Genomic DNA, 6,000 nt, shown 5'->3' on the forward strand with positions numbered 1-6,000 from the left:
CCTCTGCAACACCTCAAAGGGTCCAATGTACCGTGGAGCCAATTTACCTTTCTTTCCAAAACGAACCACTCCTTTCATTGGAGACACTTTCAGCAATACCCAATTACCCTCTTGAAACTCTAACTGTTTTCTACGAACGTCTGCATAACTTTTCTGTCTACTCTGAGCTGTTCTGATTCTCTCTCTGATTATGGGCACCATTCTACTAGTAATGTCTACTAACTCTGGCCCTGCAAGAGCCTTCTCTCCTACCTCTTCCCAGCAAACAGGGGATCTGCACTTCCTCCCATACAAAGCTTCATAAGGAGCCATCCCTATGCTAGCATGATGACTGTTATTGTAGGCAAACTCCACCAAAGGTAGATGCTGCCTCCAAGAACCGCCAAAGTCTAACACACATAGTCGAAGCATATCCTCTATGGTCTGGATGGTCCTTTCTGACTGTCCGTCAGTCTGTGGGTGGAAAGCAGTACTAAAATCCAATCTCGTGCCCATCGCACTTTGCAGACTCCGCCAAAAGCGAGAGGTAAACTGAGGTCCTCTGTCTGAAACTATAGACACTGGAACTCCATGTAATCTCACTATCTCATCCAGATAGACCTGTGCCAACTTATCCACAGAATAGTTACTCCGTACTGGAAGAAAATGAGCAGATTTCGTGAGTCTGTCCACAATCACCCATATCGAGTCTATCCTGTTGGACACTACTGGTAAACCCACTACAAAATCCATAGCTATGTTTTCCCATTTCCACTCTGGAATCGGTAATGGGTTAAGCATTCCTAGAAAATGTTTTTAAGTGTTTAAAAGGTTTGCTTCAGAAAAGAGTTGAGTTTTGTGGAGAAATGGCCAAAGGAGTTTCTGTCATGTTCGGCCCCCGAATGTTAAGTTCGGCCGCCGAAAGTGCCCAATGTTCGGCCCCCGAATGTTAAGTTCGGCCCCCGAAAGTAGCATGGTTTTGCATGCGATTCGGCAGCCGAAGCTGAGTTGGCCAGCCAATGTGTGGGCACTCCTTAGTCATTGTTTTGGGACAGATGTTACCTCCTAAGTTTCCCAGAGGTTATGCCACGTCTCCCATGACTCATCTATAAACTTTTAATCACTCATGCACAGGTTTGAGGGTGGTAAAGTGTTTAGAACGTTTTGAAACAAAAGAAGAGAGTTTTGGTGTTTTGGTGAAGGAAAAGAGGTGTTGGTGCATAGCTTGGTGTTCAGGTTGTCCAGCTTCTGATTTCAGGAGGTAAGGGAAGTCTTTATACTTGTTTTAATGATTTCTAATAGCTTTTTAAGAGGTTAAGGGTAGAGTTATTGGCACAATTGGTACTCACTCTCACCAGACTATTCCCTTAAAGTGGGAGGTCAAGGGTTCGAGCAGTGGGGGAGGCGACCTAATTCCCAGAGGAAGGAATTGGGCCAAATCCACTAGGGCTAGGGCGGGCCGTACTGGCTCCCCCGAGGGACAAATCCTGCCTGGAACCCGTGAGGGTGAAGGGATGTTAAGAGCTACTCACAGTGGCCGCCCCCAGGAGGTGTAACGGGCTGTGAGCGGTAACAGGGCCGGTCGTACGGGGCCGGGCTGTTACATAAAAAGGCGCCTTTTTATGTAACAGCCCGGCCCCGTACGACCGGCCCTGTTACCGCTCACAGCCCGTTACACCTCCTGGGGGCGGCCACTGTGAGCAGCTCTTAACATCCCTTCACCCTCACGGGTTCCAGGCAGGATTTGTCCCTCGGGGGAGCCATTAAGGCCCGCCCTAGCCCGAGTGGATTTGGCCCAAATTTCCCTTTGGAAATTAGGTCGCCTCCCCCACTGCTCGAACCCTTGACCTCCCACTTTAAGGGAATAGTCTGGTGAGAGTGAGTACCAATTGTGCCATATCTGTAACAGCCCGGAAACCGGTACCCTCTTTGTAACGGCCCAAACTGCTCGGCACTAGGATCCAGATCGGCTTAAGGCCGCCGGGACCCGTAGTAAGCCTGCTATGAACTCTGTGTACCTGATAAAATCCCATACATGATCCAACTCGACTCCTAACTTTTCTTAAAACATTACCAGACTTAACGTTAAAAACCACTCAGATATACAAATCTGAAATAGCCCTTAGGGCTAGCTGTAATACACCAGTGATACTCTACCAAGTAACCTCCATGCACTATGCGCTGTGTCATAGAACCCACTCTGAAGGGTCAGCATATCATAAGTTAACTTGGCTACCATAGAGTCACAGGAATCAAACCTGGTCTTCTCTATTGGCCTCTCTATGGGTCACAGGAATCAAACCTGATCTTCCCTCTGCACTGGTCTTGGGTCAAGGGAATTAAACCCTGTCTTCCCTCACAGTTATAATTCACTGGGTTTTCGAAACACAACATGTATTAAGCCTGGTTTGACTCATTGCTCATCATGAAACTGAAAACAGGATACATGCATAGACAAGGGATAAAACATACTATAGGCAAAGCACATACTAATCCATAAGCACCTTAACTGACCATCTATACATCTGTAATAAATATCTCTTTAGTTTACATCATGTCCATTACTCTATTACACAAGCAATACTGTAGCCAATACCCTGCTGCTTCTAACCTTCCCAGCTAACCTTGTACCTGCAAAACTGGGATTAAGGGAAAGGGATGAGCTTCTAAAGCCCAGTGAGTAGAAACACTGAAAACAGTTCATTAAATACACTCTGTCATGAAATGCGTCACAACACAGACATTCCACATCTTGGATTAGACATGACCTCAAAACTCCCTCGACGGGCTATTGATGTCGCCTTGGTCCAATCCTCATTATCAGTAAATAATGCAATGCACCATCTTCGTGATTCTAATGCAATCACCCTAATATATATCATAGCATTCATGATGCATGAACTATGCTGAAAAGCATTTTGTTTCTTTAATAAAAGATTAAGTTTAGTTCTACTCACCTCGACTCCTCAAGCAGAAACCTGACTGACTCTGCAACTGCTAATCCTGACGACCTCCCTGAACTGTCGGGTCCAATCCTACACAAATGGACTCGAATGAGGTGTCAAACATACTCTTATCAACTCTTAACCAATCCCTCATAACCCCTTCTGAACCTCTAAAAACAATCACACAAAACATGCAAAAGAAGGCTGGACAGAACACATTCGGCGGCAGGTTCGGCGGCCGAATGTCCTGAACAGAGCCGAAACTCAAGTACCTTCGGCGGCCGAATATCCTCTTTTGGCGGCCGAACCCTTTCGGGGGCTACTTTCGGAAGCCGAATCCCCTAAACAGAGCCGAAGCTCAAGACATTCAGGGGTAAGCTGTGGCAGTCTAAGCCACCATGCAAGGGGTTCGGCGGCCGAATCCTTCTTCGGCTGCCGAACCTGAGTTCTTTAAGAACTCAGCGTCATCCGCAACCTAGCTCCTCCATCTTTTCCTCCTCTCTAACCATGCATAACTCCAAACCTCAACTTACATATACTCAAGTATATGCTCCAAGGGGTCCAAAACTACCTATCAACCCCAACAATCAACACACATAACACATAATCATGCATAAACCATTAAAACATTACAACTAAACCTATAAACATAACTCTACCCTTAACCTCTTAAAAAGCTATTAGAAATCATTAAAACAAGTATAAAGACTTCCCTTACCTCCTGAAATCAGAAGCTGGACAACCTGAACACCAAGCTATGCACCAACACCTCTTTTCCTTCACCAAAACACCAAAACTCTCTTCTTTTGTTTCAAAACGTTCTAAACACTTTACCACCCTCAAACCTGTGCATGAGTGATTAAAAGTTTATAGATGAGTCATGGGAGACGTGGCATAACCTCTGGGAAACTTAGGAGGTAACATCTGTCCCAAAACAATGACTAAGGAGTGCCCACACATTGGCTGGCCAACTCAGCTTCGGCTGCCGAATCGCATGCAAAACCATGCTACTTTCGGGGGCCGAACATTGGGCACTTTCGGCGGCCGAACTTAACATTCGGGGGCCGAACATGACAGAAACTCCTTTGGCCATTTCTCCACAAAACTCAACTCTTTTCTGAAGCAAACCTTTTAAACACTTAAAAACATTTTAGAAAACCTTCACTCTTACCCGTTTAGAACCTCTGACATCCCTGAATTCCACCGGATGGTAAGAATTCCGATGCCTGATCTAGCCGGGCCCTGTTACCGCTCACAGCCCGTTACACCTCCTGGGGGCGGCCACTGTGAGCAGCTCTTAACATCCCTTCACCCTCACGGGTTCCAGGCAGGATTTGTCCCTCGGGGGAGCCAGTACGGCCCGCCCTAGCCCGAGTGGATTTGGCCCAATTCCTTCCTCTGGGAATTAGGTCGCCTCCCCCACTCACTCTCACCAGACTATTCCCTTAAAGTGGGAGGTCAAGGGTTCGAGCAGTGGGGGAGGTGACCTAATTCCCAGAGGAAGGAATTGGGCCAAATCCACTCGGGCTAGGGCGGGCCGTACTGGCTCCCCCGAGGGACAAATCCTGCCTGGAACCCGTGAGGGTGAAGGGATGTTAAGAGCTGCTCACAGTGGCCGCCCCCAGGAGGTGTAACGGGCTGTGAGCGGTAACAGGGCCGGTCGTACGGGGCCGGGCTGTTACATAATAGAAGAATTGGTACTCACTCTCACCAGACTATTCCCTTAAAGTGGGAGGTCAAGGGTTCGAGCAGTGGGGGAGGCGACCTAATTCCCAGAGGAAGGAATTGGGCCAAATCCACTCGGGCTAGGGCGGGCCGTACTGGCTCCCCCGAGGGACAAATCCTGCCTGGAACCCGTGAGGGTGAAGGGATGTTAAGAGCTGCTCACAGTGGCCGCCCCCAGGAGGTGTAACGGGCTGTGAGCGGTAACAGGGCCGGTCGTGCGGGGCCGGGCTGTTACATAAAAAATTAGAAGAATTGGTACTCACTCTCACCAGACTATTCCCTTAAAGTGGGAGGTCAAGGGTTCGAGCAGTGGGGGAGGCGACCTAATTCCCAGAGGAAGGAATTGGGCCAAATCCACTCGGGCTAGGGCGGGCCGTACTGGCTCCCCCGAGGGACAAATCCTGCCTGGAACCCGTGAGGGTGAAGGGATGTTAAGAGCTGCTCACAGTGGCCGCCCCCAGGAGGTGTAACGGGCTGTGAGCGGTAACAGGGCCGGTCGTACGGGGCCGGGCTGTTACATAAAAAGGCGCCTTTTTATGTAACAGCCCGGCCCCGTACGACTGGCCCTGTTACCGCTCACAGCCCGTTACACCTCCTGGGGGCGGCCACTGTGAGCAGCTCTTAACATCCCTTCACCCTCACGGGTTCCAGGCAGGATTTGTCCCTCGGGGGAGCCAGTACGGCCCGCCCTAGCCCGAGTGGATTTGGCCCAATTCCTTCCTCTGGGAATTAGGTCGCCTCCCCCACTGCTCGAACCCTTGACCTCCCACTTTAAGGGAATAGTCTGGTGAGAGTGAGTACCAATTGTTCCAATGGCACAATTGGTACTCACTCTCACCAGACTATTCCCTTAAAGTGGGAGGTCAAGGGTTCGAGCAGTGGGGGAGGCGACCTAATTCCCAGAGGAAGGAATTGGGCCAAATCCACTCGGGCTAGGGCGGGCCGTACTGGCTCCCCCGAGGGACAAATCCTGCCTGGAACCCGTGAGGGTGAAGGGATGTTAAGAGCTGCTCACAGTGGCCGGCCCCAGGAGGTGTAACGGGCTGTGAGCGGTAACAGGGCCGGTCGTACGGGGCCGGGCTCTTACATAAACAGCCCGGCCCCGTACGACCGGCCCTGTTACCGCTCACAGCCCGTTACACCTCCTGGGGGCGGCCACTGTGAGCAGCTCTTAACATCCCTTCACCCTCACGGATTCCAGGCAGGATTTGTCCCTCGGGGGAGCCAGTACGGCCCGCCCTAGCCCGAGTGGATTTGGCCCAATTCCTTCCTCTGGGAATTAGGTCGCCTCCCCCACTGCTCGAACCCTTGACCTCCCACTTTAAGGGAATAGTCTGGTGAGAGTGAGTAC

The sequence above is a fragment of the Manihot esculenta genome, chromosome 10 (genome assembly GCF_001659605.2).
Source record: "Manihot esculenta cultivar AM560-2 chromosome 10, M.esculenta_v8, whole genome shotgun sequence".
In the NCBI taxonomy this organism is placed as follows: Eukaryota; Viridiplantae; Streptophyta; class Magnoliopsida; order Malpighiales; family Euphorbiaceae; genus Manihot; species Manihot esculenta.